This window comes from Ambystoma mexicanum, chromosome 7q (genome assembly GCF_040938575.1).
Source record: "Ambystoma mexicanum isolate Mex_15411 chromosome 7q, UKY_AmexF1_1, whole genome shotgun sequence".
Classification (NCBI taxonomy): Eukaryota; Metazoa; Chordata; class Amphibia; order Caudata; family Ambystomatidae; genus Ambystoma; species Ambystoma mexicanum.
Genome location: NC_090941.1, coordinates 878,038,638 through 878,056,111, shown reverse-complemented (window position 1 = coordinate 878,056,111; position 17,474 = coordinate 878,038,638). Strand labels below are relative to the sequence as shown.

The window sequence follows — 17,474 nt, the reverse complement described above, 5'->3', positions numbered from 1 at the left end:
CTGAAACCGCCCTTGTGGATCTCAAAAGCCAGATTGATGAAATTAAAGACAGAGGCAATGCCACAATCCTACTCCTCCTAGACCTCTCAGCGGCCTTTGACCTAGTCAGCCATGAGGTCCTCTGTAATCACCTTGCCACCGCAGCCCACTTCTCCTCCCCTGCCATCACATGGATACAATCCTTCCTGGCAAACAGAACCATACGAGTCTTTTCCACTACAGCTGCAGCAGACCCCATCCCCATCACATGCGGGGTCCCACAAGGTTCCTGTGTATCCCCCACTTTGTACAACATATTTACAAAGCCTCCATTTGACCAACTGGACCATCTGGGTGTCACCTTCACAAACTACGCAGATGACACCCAGATACTCACTATCTCTGGTAATTACCAAGAAGACTCCGCCCGGGTCAACAAAATATTCTCCATCATTCAGGCATGGAAGGCCTCCCATGGTCTCTGCCTGGATGATGAGAAGACAGAGCTCCTAATCGTCGGCTCCCCCAACACTCTAACTAAACTTGACCCTTGCTATAATAACATCACCATCGTTGGTCATTCCATTCCCATAGCCAAAAGCGTAAAAACCCTTGGCTTCTATCTAGATGCCAACACCAACCTTGGCAAACACACCAATATGACCACCTCAGCCACTGCCTATACCGGCAAGCTCATTAGGGCCAGCAGACCCTTCCTATCACCCAACAGCTGCCTCACCCTTGCCAGGGCCCTAATACAATCCAAACTGGATTACTGTGACAGCCTGTAGCTAGGCGCTAATCTATCCGTACTCAACAAATTGCAGGTAATACAAAATAACACCTTGCGCGCAACCCTCAACATTCCCAGACAAGAGCATATCTCTGCTACTAGGAAAGCCTGCAAATGGCTATCCATAAGCCAAAAAATTGATCTAAAAACCATCTGCCTCACGTACAAAGCCCTCAATCACCTAGCACCACCTTATCTAGCTAATAAACTCACCCTGAAACCTGCCACCAGATTCACCATATCCTCCAACACTCTTTGCCTACTAGTGCCCAGGTTCCACCTAAAAAGAGCTGGAGGGGTAAGATTCACAGTGCTTGCCCCCCAACTCTGGAACTCCCTACCGCTTAACATCAAAACTGTCGAATCCTTCCAGATCTTTAGGAAGCAGGTCATCAGCTGGCTGCTAAACAAAGAATAACACCACTAACTCTAGACCCGTGCGGATACTGGCTTAGACACTGTATTTATTCTGAAAATTGTATATTGTACGTACTGCATATGTTCTGTTTATTGACCACTGTATATATATGTATATATTATAAACCTGTACGAAGTATGCAACACACAGATACTTCTCAACTCTGTAACCAAATTCTTAAGCGCCCTTCTACCTCTGGGTTTGGAGCGCCATACAAATAAAATAAACAAACAAACAAACAAACAAAACAAACTTCCCGCGAACCCCGTAATACACGTACCCTGCAAATTTGCGTGTGAAACTTCCCGCACACCCCGGAATACACGTGCCCAGGCCAATCGCGTGTGGAACTTCCCGTGAACCCCGTAATACACGCACACGCTATTTTTCACACAGCGGGTGTCCGTGTTTGTCGGTACCCCTTTGCATCTCATTTGTCCTAGAGGGCCACTGTATGGTCCATTCATCATAGCTGTATATGGGTGCTTTTTGTTAGCGCACATTTTGGCGCACATTTATTTCAGGCGCAGGGACGCTACTGCCTGCTTTCATGTGGCGTACTTGTTTGGCCCTGTGCGTGTCTTTCTCTGTGCGCTGGTTTGCGCTATTCGGTTCCATGAATACGTGTTGTAGGCGAGCGTATGGGCGTTCTGCGCACTTGCCTCCTGTACTTCCCCCATGACTCCCATATTTTCACGCGTTGTTCCCCATTCCGAGTGTTACGCCCCGTGTTACGCCTACTTTTGTGATGTGCGCCGCGCTATGTGCGATTTCGCAGTTGCCGTGGCGCATGCCGTTGGATGACCTGTGCGCCGGCCTGCGCTGCGCACTTTTTCAGCGCACAGCCAATGTTTTTCTCACGCACGGACTTCCATGAATCGATGTGCGCTGGTTTCCCTGCGAGTTTCGCAGTTGCACTGCGATTTTCGCACTTTTACTGCGAATCGCACGTTCTGGCACCTCTGCGCAGGAATTTTCGGCGCACATTAATTCCATGAATCACCCAGATAGTCACGTGTACTCCGGGAAGAGACACCCTACAGGCACCGTCTTCCCCTGTTACATTCAGCTGGATTTTGACAGCCCTTGGTACATCAAAGCATCTCAAGAAGGGGGAAAGGCACACCTTCCTCCAGCCATGGGCAGCCTAATTTAAATATCAAAGGCCCCATGGATCTGCATTCCTTTTGTCTACTTTGGCTGGTGGCGGTGCATACTAATGAGATAATTGAGACAAGCTCGAAAGGGCTTGGTTGCCGGATAGACAACAGGAAAGGCTGGGCTAGCACCCCTTTGGTATGCAATGTGTCAACTTGAAGCTAGTTCCTACCCCTGTTTATGAAAGGCAATGAATGGCCTGTCTGGGTCCAGCAGTTACCTCAGGTGTCCCTGCAGAGAAGACCCCTTTCAGAGGGGAGACGTATGTGATTTGGGCGAGACAAGAAGTGCTTTAATCAGAAGTCACAGAGGGCTCAGTTAAACAGAGAGACACTTTAATCTACAACAGACAGGAAGATGGGTGGGAGTTAGGTATATGTTGTCACCCCTTGTCTGTCCTGATGCAGAGCACTTTGGTCCTGACTTCATGCATAACAGAAGATTGTTGGTGGTGACCCAGGATTGGTTCATTAAGGTACGCATAGCCCGAACCAATCACTGGGGCCCATTTGGCTTTAAAAAAGGGCTGAATACCTCAATTTGCAGATCATACGACGACTTTGAAAGGAGTAAGAAGAAGCACTCATTTGGACCCTAGCTGTAGGTAGGGTGTACCTTACATCTTCGGCCAGTGAAGGAAGGGCAGGAGTTCCAAGAGAGAAGCAAGATCCCTTCCCTAAACATCCCTCAGGAACAGAGGGAGATACCAGACTCAGAGGACCCGCCCAGCAGCTCCAGAACCAGTCCCCAGCAAACCTCACAGCATGCGCTGCTAGGTTCTGCCAGCAAGCTTCCTAGGTGGGAAGTGCCCGAGAGTCTCTGGCCAAAGGACATGGCAGTTGCCTGCAATCGCTCTCCTGAGATTTGGGCCGTCTGCCTTGAAAGGACACGAGCCCTGTGAAGAAGCTAGGAGGAGTGCCACACAAGCATCATCCAGCGTCCATCTTTTAAGGACATTTTCGGGACAGAGTCCTCGAACCGCACCCGGCTGCACTGCTGACTGTTGTCACATTGCAGTCGCAAGAGCTGTCCAAGCCGCCTCAACCAGCATTCCAGATCCGCCAACCAGCACAGAAACAATGATTCTTGGCCTCGAGCCGCAGCACCGGACAGCCTGCAGACGTCTGTATAGCCTTGCTTGCCGAACTGCCTGCCGCCTGGCACCCACAGCTGTCTCCCACCACTAACTCTGCCTCAAGGGCTGCAAGGTACCCTGGAACCACCTTGACGCTGTCGATCACCAAGAACTTCTTCAGCACCAGGTACATTGAGGTTCTGCCCCCCCTGGTCCTTCTCCAAAGGCCCCTAGAGACAGTTATGACCCTTTGCCCCCTCGTTGCTGGAACCAAAAACCTTGAACTGTAAAACTGATTACTTTAACAAGTACCCTCCTGTCAGTATCCAGAGTGCATCCCTTTCCTTCGTGAAACTGTCTGTCCTTGTATTTGTATTTATTCAGTTTATATAGTGCTTTACACCAAAGCGCTTTACATTATAACAACAAGAATACATATAATATCAAAATAGAAGCCTAATTACAATCATGAGACAATCCAGTGAAACAGTATATAGAACAATTTACCTAGATCAGTAAACAGGTGAAGGGATGGGGGAGGAGTAAGGGAAGAGAAGAGGGGGTAAAAGCAGGGAATGAGGATGACATTTCAAGGGGGATAGGAGGAGGCATAGGAGGGAATGTAAAGGGTAAGGGGGTCGGTAGGAAGGAAGAATGAGGAAAGTGAAAGAGAAGTGAAGGTAGCGAAGGAGGTCAGGGCAGGGAATGGAAAAGAAGAGATTTCAAGGAGGCGCGGAAGGAGGAGTAGGTGAGGATGGATCATTTAGAAAGAGGAAGAGAGTTCCAGTGTAGGGGGGCCAGGAGCTGAAAGGAACAGAAACGCAAAGAGGCACATGGGGATGGGGGAACAGTGAGTAGGAAGAGATCAGCAGATCAGAGGGGACGAGAGGGAGTGTAAAATGAGAGGAGAGAAGAAAGATAGGGGGTGAGGTTGTGGAGGGATTTAAAAATGAGGCAGAGGAATTGAAATTTAAGTTGGGAGTGAAAGGGAAGCCAGCTAAGGTATGAAAGTGAGGAGGAAATGGAGTCATAAGGAGCAAGAAGTATTTTTGCTGTGTTGCAACTAACCAATGATCCACAACCTTGCAGAGATAAGCCTACTGTTCTGTTCACCTTTACACAATTGGACAAGGAGGGCTTATAATTCACTTGTATTCCAATCTGTTCGGATCCCTTCTAGGGTACGAGGGGTGTGGGGTTGATTGATGGTTTAGAAACCGATATTCATCCTTGGACCACTGGTGCCCTGGATGTTGATTCGTCACAGCACCACGGCTTGTGTGTACACTGCCAAGTCCGAATGTCTAATTGGTTGCTGGGTCTGTGAATGATACCATATTTAGTAATTTTCCTTTACCCTTGGTGTCTACTTGTTATATGTAAAATATACAGTGTGTGTCCTCACATCCACACGAGTTCTGCGTATTTCAAGTGCCTGCTGTTGCTTACCATGGCTGGGCGTTTACAATTGGAAGCTTGCATTCTGATGGAGATATGAACACCTTAATTACCTATATGGTGATGTGTACGTAACAAGCACCATCATATAGTACAGAAAAACATAATTTTGCCATTTCTCTGGTGTTTTACACTGCAGCTACCGCGTTTGTGTCTCAGTCGATTTTTGTTCTAAAGCAATTGCCAAATCTCATCCCCGTTTATTTCAGGAATTATTTCTAAGTCCTTTATTGCTGTTCTCAATGCAGAACTTGTTCCTAGTGAGGGAAATGTGGTGGTCATTTGTAACTGAGTGGGTGTTATGGGCAGAACAAGTATATTCCAAAACACCATCATGTGTTTCCAACATATTGTGTTGCGCTCTATTCGATGGGATGTGATCTATTTAATAAGATCTTAATATTGGTGCACATGTCAAAATGTGGTGTATCTATTTTAAATGTTTCAAACTTTCTGATTGTGGTTTCTATTGCAAACGTAATTGATGTTACATATATGTCTGCTTATGAGCTGACAAAGTAGTAGCCAGTTACAACTCATTTTTCAATTGAGTCGACTCGTTGGTCAGAAATAAATGAGTACTGCTGTCTTACAAATGGTTTGTTTAGTTGTGCCTGTGTCCCTTTATGCTATTCTGGGTACAAAGCTGTTTCGTAATGAGGGAAGGATGGCGGCCATTTGTAACCAGACTGTCATTCCAGGCCAAACATGTACGTTCCCACCTTCATCAAGCTTCTTGTTTAAACAACATGCTCTATTCGATGAAATGTAGTATATGATCAAGTATAATATTAAGATTTAGAGTATCTTTCCGTTCGTCATTACTATCACACACTATATTGACGTGACATATGTAACTGCACTGAGCTGCCAGTTTCTTCTCGTGTTTCAGTTAAGTCGACTTGTTAGTCATCGAACAGACATGTCCTACAGTTCTGCAGTTGGTTCATTGCCATCATTACATTTGATTCAACCCTTGCTGATTCAGGAGAAATGTATTTTCCATTTTTTATATCTTACATAGTAGGTTATTTATACATGTGTTTGTGGATGGCTTGAGATGGCTGAAAAACAGATGGTGGGTAGTAGCCCAGAACTGTATTTGTGCACACATAGTGTTGTACGGCTTCCCATCACTTTTCTTTTAGATTAAAAGATCCCATACAATATAAGTGTTTAGCCCTTTCGTGACGGGTCTAAGTGTTAGATCCACCGTTACTCAAGTTTTCTTAATGCAACCTCACGCTCTCCACCTCTTGGTAGGGGGTGTACTATCTGGATCACTAACATGCTGAAGTCGTTATGCCTGTGTTTCTTGGCCTGAAAGCGCACAACCATAAGTTTAGCAGGTACCAGATTCTTTAGGCACGGACTGTGCTCACAGATTCTTTATCGTACTTCTCTTTTTGTTTTATCAATGTACATGAAGTTGCATTTACATTTTATAGCATACACTGCTAAAGTTGTTTTGCAATTGGAGAATTCTTTGTATTCCCATATCAGTCCACCTAAGTCAACCTTTTTTATATTATTGTTGAGTGCATACACATAGCAGTTGCCACATATATGGTGAACTGCAATTGGTTGTAGGCCCCATGCTTTGGTCACAGTTGTGGTTGTCCTGGTTGTTGCTCATATGTGTGATCAAGCATTTGTTTTAGGTTTTGTGGTTTCTTGAATGCAAAACAGGGTTTCGTTGGTTTGAAATCCAGGGTGTGCATAATATTCCAATTCTTTAGAATCACCTTTTTCAGTGGATTAATGATTAAGGCTATATGTTTTTATGCATGTGATGTGTTCCGGTTGTTCTCAGTGTTGTTTGGTCAGGCACATTTTGCCATGTTAACAGCATTTTGGGTGTATCCTCATTGTTTAAGCCTTTTTTCCAGGATATCTGAGTGCTTCTTACATTGTTCCATTTGTGTACAGTTCCTCCTGATCCACAGGAACTGCCCTAATGAGCGATTGTTTTTTAGACTAAGAGGATGGTATCTACTGAAATGTAGGAGGGTGTTTTTATCTGTGGGTTTACGGTACAGGGTGGTTTCAATAGAACCCTGGTCGCTTTTCATGACGACAAAATCTAAAAAGGGTACTGAGTTCATATTGTGTATCCCAGTTTGCCCGTACAGAAAATGAAGGGATTGACCTGTTGTTGTAACAGCAGAGTATACCAAACAGAGCCAAGTGTAAAGTGTAAAGTGTGTACCGAAAGAAAGAGAATCTCAAAGAAGACACATGCCATTGAGATTGTTAAGTGCTATAAGAGTGCAGGCGGGCCTGGCAGGAAGGTATACCAGGGAACCTGTGAATCTGGGACCTGCACCCAAATTGTAAATACAGTAAACAAGAGAATCACTAGGAAGTCGCATTCCCTTTGGATTTTACATTAGCTAAAATATGAAGAGAAAACCCAGAACTGAGAAGGAGCTTGATTATCCTTTGTTTGAACTTTTTTGTCTGTGAAATCTGGGGAAGGGAGATATTCCCTGGAACTGTAAACATTTGTCCACTTGGAACTTTTTGGTTGGATTTACATCTTTGCATTGAATTTGAACATTTGTGCACCTTGAAATCCAGAAACAATATCCTTTGCACCTTAGAGTTAGTTTTAGAGTGTGAGGGCCAGAATAGGATTCCGGACACCGGATGTATTTTTACTTTGGACATCTTGACGAAGGACAGACCTATTAGTTTTGTTTGAGGCAGGGAAATACTGCCTAGATTAGGGATAGAGAGGCATGTTCTAACCCTCTTATTATTCAAAATAAAACTTTTTTTTAGCCAAAACCATGAGTCCTCTGTGTCCACGTCTCATTCCTGGCTCCTCACATATGGTGTCAGGAGTGAGAGCGGGCTCACTTGACACAAACTGGGGAACCCTCAAGTTTGAAAAACTTAGCAACAGATCCATCCAATCCCTTAGTAGCAACAGAAAGATCTATTGGGTTCGACCTTTGCAGCAGTAGTGAAGAATTGATACCAACTGGTAAAAGAATGTTAATACCCACTGACCTGGTACTAATACCCCCTCCCTGTACCCACATTAGGTTAACCTCTAAATCTGGCATTGCTTGGTGATATGGCCTAGACGTACTAGCATGTGTCATAGATCCAGATTATAGAGGCGATGTAAAGGTTCTACTCCAAAATAGTAGGAAAGAAACATATCTAGTGAAGGAGGGGGAGAAAATCGCTCAGGGGATCCTAGAAAGAGCTCTATTCAACAAAATGAAAGATGCCAATGAGGTAGATAAAACTGAGAGAGTGGGTAAAGGCTTTGGATAGGTAGATGAAGATTCTCCATGTATGTCTGAGGCAGTAAAACGTAAACCTTTTGTCAGGAAGCTGAGATCATTCCTGATTTAGCATTTGCTCAAATAATTAACTCCCTATTAGCAGTGGATGTTCTACATGTGGTGTCGGAGGAAAAAGGGAGATTTAAAGGGGGACAATTCTTATTTATAAAACAGGGATGAGTGACAAGTCTGAGTATAACCGGCTCTTGGTGTGTTCTGGTCCCGTTGAGTATTGAGTGGCGTGCTGTGTATCTAGTATAGTGAGGCTATACCCTTAACCTCATGTAATAAACAGTTTAACCAATCATAATTGGTGCTCATGCTCGCACTTAAATTAGCAATACGACAAATGTATCAGTGCAAAATGATAAGTCCAATCGTTTGGATTTATTATAGTCCAATTGTATTTCGAAAACAGCCAACATGTGTTTCGACACTAAGGGCCTCATTACGATCTCGGCGGTAGCGTCCGGGTCTGGGTGCCCAGAATGTGGAATTACCGGGGCATTCCGAGTTCGGAGGGCCCGGTAATTCCTCCTTCTAGGAACCCAGGCCCGGACCTTCCCCATTCCCATTCAGCCCCTATAGGGCTGAATGGGAATGGGAGAGAGAGCAAACAACGGGCCGATTACGAGCGGCCCATTGTTTTCTCCCTCCTCCCATCGCGGGACCCGCTCTGCACGTCTGGTAAAACCAGACGTGCAGAGCGGGTCCCGCGAAGGGACCTCGTAATCAGGCGGTACGGGGTTGACGGCGCCGGCACCTTTACCGGCGCCGGTAACCCCGTATCGCCTGAGTTATAATGAGGCCCTAGGTCTTTCTCAAAGCTGTTGTTAAAATATTGTCATAACAATTGTCACAAATAACAATACCGATGTCAAATTGGAAATAGAATATGCATACGAAAATCATGATTTGGTGCAGCAAGACAAGAAAGCGAGAAAGGAGAGATCCAATCAATAGTAAGACAGGTTAGCAGAGTTCAATAATATTTTGATTTCATTATCAAAATAACTGAATAGGATTCAATGTATCAATATTGTTCTGTGTCCTCATGGTTGGACACTAAGGACAATCAGTAACATACAATTGTATTCATTTATTAATGTCGTGGATGAGGTGAAACACCCAAAATGGTGCCAAACCAAATAATGGTTGACGAATCACGTACGGGGCCATGCAAGATGAACATGTGACTTATGGGGCATGAACCAGTTAGTTGTTTAGGGGTTGATCATAATGTTCAAGCATATGTAACATGATGTGCTGTGAGCATTAGTATCATGATTGGTGCATTAGAATAGGATTGAACACTCACCATAGGAGTCTATTGTAATTAGCTTGTTGAAAAGGGTAATGGCGCATCAGATCAGTCTGGCAATGTTCTTTTGAATTCATCATAGTGATATCAACTGGTAGTAAATATGGCACTTACCCATGTGCCGTGTCTAATTCTTCAAATAGTATAGGCAATCTCTCATGGTAGTTGGGATAAACTAATCTTCCGTGGCTGCAAAATGATAATATGCATACGGTTAGAGTTGTTATTACGGTGTCCCTGTTAAATCGCTCCGGATCATGTAACCCTGCTCACACAAATAGGTCCTTGGTATATCATGAATGTTGACAATTTAGTTGCAGGTTGTCTCAATCATGATATATATTCCTGCAAGAAACTGGATGATCAGGTAAGCAACTGGCAGTGCACCATGTCTCAAAGTAATGGTGGCTGCCATAGTTAGTAGGTGACATGGATACTGTTTGGCAAATTACATGGGGCTGATTATGGGTAAATTATAAAATAGTCCAAAATAAGGGTTCAATTAAACTGAATGCCTAAAAATCACTTGGCTTGGTAAATCTTACCTTACAATGGATGGAGTGCCTGGTTAGGACATCCTCAAGCAGGCAGTCCGTGCGGTGGCCATTTTTGTGCTGATATAAATAATGATAACATGCGTGTGACGTCACACCTGAAATGTGCATGATGTCACATGTGTTGTTGAAAAATGTAAACAATACCTCCCAGTGACGTGGTGTTGTCCCCGGTGGTGGCATCATTTAGTGCCCCTTTGAAATATACAATGACTAATCGATTGGTGATCTCAATTCTGATGGGACTCCTAGATCCCAGATTATGCTCCAACCTTTGCCTATCAATGATGTTCCCTTTTCTCGCACAGGTAAGGGCATAGTGGGGCCCCTTGAACCATCTATGTTGGGGAACCACTACATCTTAGTAATTGTAGATTATGCTACTCATTACCCAGAGGCTGTTCCCTTACGTAATAACATGTCCCAACAGATTCTAAAGCACCTAACTCCATATTTTCACAAGTCAGTTTTCCGAAAGAGATCCTTACGGATCAAAGGACTACCTTCTTAAGTCGGTTGATGACAGAAGTGAAGGAAATCTTAGACATTAAGGCCCTGATTTAGGCCTCCCTGACTCTTCCGCCACTCATGCTGACTCATCCCTCAATCATCCTGTCGAGGTCGAAGTGGTGGCTCTCTCATGTCTCCTGCTGTATCCCAGCCATGAGACCCCATGTGAGAGCGAGAGCCGTTGTGAGACACTGAGTGCCCACTAAGAAGCCCCTCGTACACCTGCAAAGACTTATGCAGGGACGTATGAACCCGTCGCAACTCTCTTGTTCCCCAATGTGCTTGGAAGCTGCTGCTGATCGTATCAAACGAAACAGGGGCTCTAGCGGCTCGACAGGAGATAGCTTGACGGAAGACAGACTTATCACTCAAGCAAATGCCGAACTATCTTGCCTAGAAGATGCCAGAAAATATCTTAAATCGACTTCGGCTCCAATTCCCACTTCAACACAAGAAGAGGAATGTACCTGAAGAAAACAACAGACCCTGTAACTCGGCCTCTCGGAAAGAAATCCATTGGTTTGGCAGTGACCTCCATGAAGAAACAAACCCAACCCAAATGAAAATGGAAAGGTGAGCATCCACAGACCTCCAGGTTGGGGGGTTGAGTCATACGCAAGAGACCGGCGGCCCTTCCTGCTCATCCTCGTCCGAACATAACACCTACACACGACCTACCCAGCAGAGATCTGACGGATGGCGAACTGTTAGAAGGCCTGAGAGTCATTGACTCTTGGTAACTAATTTCCTCTAACATTGTTGGCATAAATAAAAACTCTGAAGCAAGAGCTCTTGTGCAAAAAAGAGCTAGCCTAATCTCAGACTTCTCACCAGGGAAGGAAAGTGACACTGAGGGCCCAGTGTATCCATCTGAACTGAGTGACCGAGTCTTACCATGTGCCCAATATAAAATTATGCAAGTATATATGTTTCTGAAAGAGAAGTCTGCTAATTAGACCCCCTCTTTCTAAATGCTTCATTCCAAAACGATAGTACACACTTGTACCTTGGTGTGACCAAACAACTCTGCTGCGGCACAGAGCAGGTACAAAGGCAGAAGGAGCAACTTAACTTCTGTACTTCTGAACTAAATTATAATATTGGTATGCCTTAATCAGATTGGTGACAGCTAAATATCTAAATATAAGCCATACCTAGTTGTGGCACGGTAGCTGATAACAGCATACAGAAGCCCCAGCAATGCAATATCACACCAGTGTCAACTCTGTGAGCAGGCCTTAAATAATGTCTATTGGTGTCTATGCTGTATGTCTGCAGCACTGTCTTGTGGGCCAAAGCAAGGGTTCTGACTGTTCTGAATTTCCAGTATGGAGGGAAACACCTTCCCCCATGGCATAGAATCTTCACCTAGGAGATCTCCTGCAAACACTGCTTCTGAAACAGTCCTAAAATAACAAAGCCAGCCTCCCACCAGAGTGCTGATCATAAAAATGCCCCTGAAGCCAGCAGACCTAGGGAGGGGATGGCCTTGAAGTAACCAGAGAGCAAAGGTAGGCCTGTAAAAGGGGCCCACTATCTCGCCTTGGGTTAGGGTTGTCTTCCCTTTCCTGTCCCCTCCATTTCTTGCAAGCAAGTCACTTTAGGTGTGATGTCAAAAGGCAAAGGGCAATTTTTTCAACAAAGGGGATGGAAGTCCTTACAGTAGGTTTGCTTTCGACCTATCCCAAATTCGTCAGCAAGGGAGGTGAATGAGCGAGCTCTGCCCCCCAACCATCCACAGGGAACAGTGGGAGTGACTGCTTTTAGACCAAGGCCTCATTGCTGACTGCACTGGAACCTTGCTCCTGTTCACTGGCAGTGAAGGATCCTCTGTAGGTCCCAGACAAATCCTCTGGAGTGAGAGTGCAGAACCGAAGGACAAACCTTGATCTTGGGGACCCTGGATTGGGCCTACAACCACTCTGAAGTAACGGAACACCTCTTGGCCCAGGATTTCCACATTAAACTTGTTGTGAGCTACACCAGCGCAGACAAATCTGCCTCTCCCAAGCTTCTTCATGCCTTTTGCCATTGCCTCTTGGACTGCATTGCATGCTGGACCCATTCGACCACCACGCTAGCTCGATGCCATCCCAATGCCTCTGGAAACTCCAGGAAGCCTGGATCAATGCTTGTGAGCCCCAAAGACATGAATAATGTACTGTGAGGGAGCGCAGTTCCCATTGACCACATATATTCCATAGTGACCTTAAAGCAGTCCATCTCTCACTTTTTTTGTAAGACATTCCTGAACATTGACATTGTGTTTTTCTTACAGCAAGCACCATGCTTCCCCACTGCAGGTTTCACAGCTGTCCATTCAAAAAGTGATGTTACTGCAAGATGGAAGAAAGGAAGAAATTAATTATCTGAATCCCAGAAGCTGCAGCCCAAAATAAAACACACTGACGATTCAAATACAAAATGCAAATGAGAACATGCCATTGTATAGGCATTACTAGTGTAGTGCAGTTCATTGTTAGCACCTGCATTTGTATGCATACATTTGTAGGCAATTGAAATCGTAATGAGGTGTTAGCACTTTCATTTCGGTGGGGTGATTGGAAGTGCAGGTTGGACAGCTCATTCTCACAGTAGTCCTTAAGTGTTTGGTTTCAGATGTGAAGGAGAGAGTTAACCGCTTGTAACATTGAACTTGCACCAGAATGGTCTCGTTAGAATGTCTAAAGAAGTTAGATTCCTCTACACAAGTTAGTATGGCACTCCTGCACACCCTTTGAAAAATAAACAGCATGGTCTGGGATGCGGCAGAGCACTAACATAGCAATGGAGCTGATGAGGGGCTCATGGGTGCCACAGTAAGAGTAGCTTGGTGGAAGCCAAACCGGGAGAAGACAACAGGAGCCTGCATCATGAAGCCGGGGCTCACAGAACTGCAGGAGTGAGTGGTGCCTTGCAAGGGAAAGGAGACACAGGCCAACAGCACCCTCAGACATGAGGGCTGCAAGGCGCGTAGTCAGCAGACAGAGGGAGTGCATGAGGGTCATTGTAACAAAAAGAATGACCAAATAGATGATACCACCACGGGCCATAACTTGCAGATAACAGTGAATCAACAGTAGTGGCTTCTACTCTTTGCCAGAGCACCACCACCTCAGGTAGATTCATTTTCATTGAAGGGACAAATCCAGAGGCAAGAGTCTTCGCCAATTGCCACCTTTTTCAGAGCTATTGACTCACAAGTGCTCGTCCATGGGATCGCAAAGGGTACCTTTTGGGTCTTGCGTTGTGATGTCCAGAGGGGTTAGACACTGAAGATGGTATGCCAGCAGTGATGTCTGAATCAGGGTTATTTCTTCTGGAACTCTGACAGCCTTGCAATGGAGCCATAGCAATAGCTACTGGAGGGACCTCACTGTTTGGAAGAGATTCATAAACTGTGGGTCCTGGTTCAGCACGTGAGCATATTGGCTGATCGAGAGCTGCGCCCTTGCCTTCTGGTACTGGCCGTTCTGTTCCAGCAACACTGGAAGAGTCTGACATCGGCAAACGATCGGCTGCATCACTGGTGGTGGAGTCGGTGGTCGCAGTAGAACTTGTGCTAAGCCGAGGAAGATCAGTCATTGCAGAAGTGGTGTCGTCAGTTGGAGTGGCGACTTTATGACAGTGCGCTGCATGGATCCAAGCCAGCATTCCCAAACACTTTACTGACACATTTGTGTTTAGAAGAACAAGGAACAAACCTCACCACATTATTTGGACCACAGATTTCCACTGATAGACCTTCACCAGGATCCTGACGGCAGAGAGTGGCAAGGTTCAGTAAACTGTTCAGGCACAGCTTCAAAGACCTGAGCATGAAGATATTGGACAGTTTTGTTCAAAAAGCAACAATATTGGGGCAAAGTATCATCCTCCATTTGCAGGCTTCGAATTTAGGAACTGCAGGAATTGCAGTTCCTATATCAAGGGGTGACCAGTGAAGATTTAATGGACCGACAGTTTGTGTTTATGCTGTTGTTTAATTGCGCATGGCAAACAGAAACAGAACAAGGCTTGGGGCTATTTCAACCCCATCTCCTTACACACTAAAGACAACCTTAATTTAAGATTCCCTTTCCGGCATTCGACACGCATGCTAGAGCACAGGTGATAAGCGTAAATAAACTGTTGAGTTATTCCTAAAGCTTAGCACACTTCTCTAAGAACATGACCAGTAAAATGGGTAACTTAGTCACTATCTATATTGAGGGGCAATTAAAACTGAGGTCTAAACTCTACTAACAACTTTTTAGCAACTTTGACAGTGTCTTCTTATCTACCTAGAAATGCCTCCACCCACACAGAAAAAACATCAACAAGGACCAAACATTATGCATAGTTCATGTATGCAGGTGGGGAACTGTATAAGGTCTGTCTGCACATGAAAATATTGACCTTCTGGTACAGGACATGCCAACATCCTCATGGGCACCGCTTTCCAAAAATTGTATGTTAAGCTTTTGACACATGTTTCACAATAGCCCTGAGCCACAGAGGCCAAACCTGCATCCATCCAATCTCGATGCAATAAAGTGATGATAGCATTTCTACCCGAATGTGCTAAGCCATGAGCTCAACAGACCAGGTAGAGGAGGAATACCTTGGCCACCAGGTGGCCTTCTGGGGAATGCCACAGGGAGTTTACTACCAACTTACATTCTTGTTGAGTCTTGGTCACCCTTTCAGCTTATGGGGCTTGATCTTGGAGGATTGGCAGACTGGAAAGGTAAGTGATGGGTGACTGTGGAACAGCAGCACAAGCAAGAAATGAATTTAGGAGCCAGGGGCTCATTTAAGGTCACTGAGCAAGCAGCTGCACCATCTGTTAATGTATTTCTCAGGGCTGTAAATGACTGTGAGGGATCATGTGCCTTATATTTTAGGTTAGGTACAGCTGCGGGAAGTAACAATGCACTCAAAAAGGCTGATACATATTTTCCAGTCTGTCTGTGTCCAAAAAACTATACTTGCCCTCACAACTAATACAAAATAATATATATAGGTTTGTCAACCAGAAAATCAATAAGGTTCCAAACATATAGTGCAGAGCTATTTCCAGCTCAGCTTCTTTTCCCCAAATGTCAAATAGTTAATTTATAATGTTCAATTTACCTTCATATTGGTTTGAAGGAATACAGTTCCACCCTTTTGTAAAGGTCAGGGTTCCCTTCTCCAAGTTCAATAAAGTTCAGAGAAAATCAGTATTAGGGCTTCCCTCTCTAAGTTCAATATAAAAAAGGATTAACAAAAAGAAACGGTTTGAAGCTTTGCTTTTCAACTGGATTTTCCGCAAGTCTGTATAATTTATGGTTGTTTTTTTAACTCAATGCATTATTTAATAAACCTCACTTTGCTTGTTTCTTTCAGTGCAATATTCAATTAACTCAACTATGCATCTTTCATTCAGTTTGGTATTCATTATAGGCAACATTGCTCGTTTCATTCAGTTCAGTATTTAATTGTTGTAACTTTGATGCTTTCATTTATTCCGGTATCAGTATTTAATTGTTGTAACATTGTTGCTTTCATTTATTCCGGTATCAGTATTTAATTGTTGTAACTTTGATGCTTTCATTAATTCTGGTATTCAATAAAGACACCTTTGCTTCGTTACGTAGACCGCTATTAAAATTGAAGCTTTCCGGAGTGCCCCAGTGTATTTAACTGTCCCAGACACTTACCCAGACTTCATTGCTCCTTGTGACTGATTGCTGGCTGTTTCAAAGAGCCTGCCCAACTCTTGTGTGCAACAGGGCACTTGCTCTTTGGCAGCGCCTGCTGTCCGCCTTTCTTTCTTCATCCCAGACCGTCACTCCATCGGGACTCGCAGGATCTCTGTTGGCGTTCCAGCGTCTTGGCCTCCCTTGTTCCTGCAAGGCAGCTTCTGCTGTGTCTCTCTCTTTCCCGGCTTCCCTTTACAGCGGCATCATTCCACTTCTTATATACCTGTGGTCTGATGATGGACTGCAGGTGTTCTTCATTGAAGGCTGCCTGACTCTCTTTACAAGGAGTGCCTGGCCTCTCATCTTCTTCATCCCAGTACCAAAGTGGTGAGAGTACATGTTGTCTTGTACTCTCAGTTGTTTCTTCCTCGCCTCAGTACCTTTTAGGTGCAAAGTATGTACTGTTTCTAACCCTTATTTGTTTCTCAATACTGTGATGTATTCTAAGAGGGGAATAAAAATCAGAGGTCTTATAATTACCCAAAACTGTCAGGGAAGAGCTAGGCGGGTTATTACAGGGATAAGGGGGGTATTGGGCTTTACTCCAAGATATCTCATCTACAGTCTTTTCTCCTTTGTGTATAAAATGTCTGGGATAAGAATATCTCCTGCCCTCCTTAGGGACTACAGAACATGATGAACAAAATCCCATAACCACCCCTGGTATGGAGGATTTCTTCTGCAAGGAGGATGTGGAATACTGTGCATTACCTAAAGGGATCGCATCTCCAATCCCCAAGGACCCTCTACCCAGGTGATCCTTTCTTGCTTGTCCACACCCAGACACAGTATCCAACAGTGATGCCCTTTCCCTGGCTACCTGCATAGAGTATCCTGGTGGAGCAGACATGGGAAAACTGTCAGATTTCTGACAGGGAATATTTAACATAGACAGGCACCCCAATATTAAATGTAAATATGTATCAGCTTAATCGAATACATTGTTTCTTCCAGCAGCTGTAGCTATCGTAAAATGCATGGGACATGATCCCTCGCAGTCATTCACATTCCTAGGAAATACCTTGGTGCAGCTCACTCAGCAACCTTAAATGGGCCCCTGGCTCCTAATGAATTTCTTGTTAGTGTTGCAGTTCAACAGTCACCCATCACTTCCCTTTCCAGTCCTCCAAGATGAAGGCCCTGAAGTTGAAAAGGTGACCTGAACTCAACGTTTCTGTAAATT

At 44.7% G+C, this 17,474-nt stretch overlaps 1 protein-coding gene across 1 annotated transcript in view; it reads left to right on the top strand.

Moving 5' to 3' along the window:
• LOC138528089 (uncharacterized) overlaps window positions 1-17,474 on the top strand; it is an 840,778-nt gene that overhangs the window by 536,701 nt on the left and 286,603 nt on the right. The gene's annotated exons all lie outside the window — the stretch shown is intronic.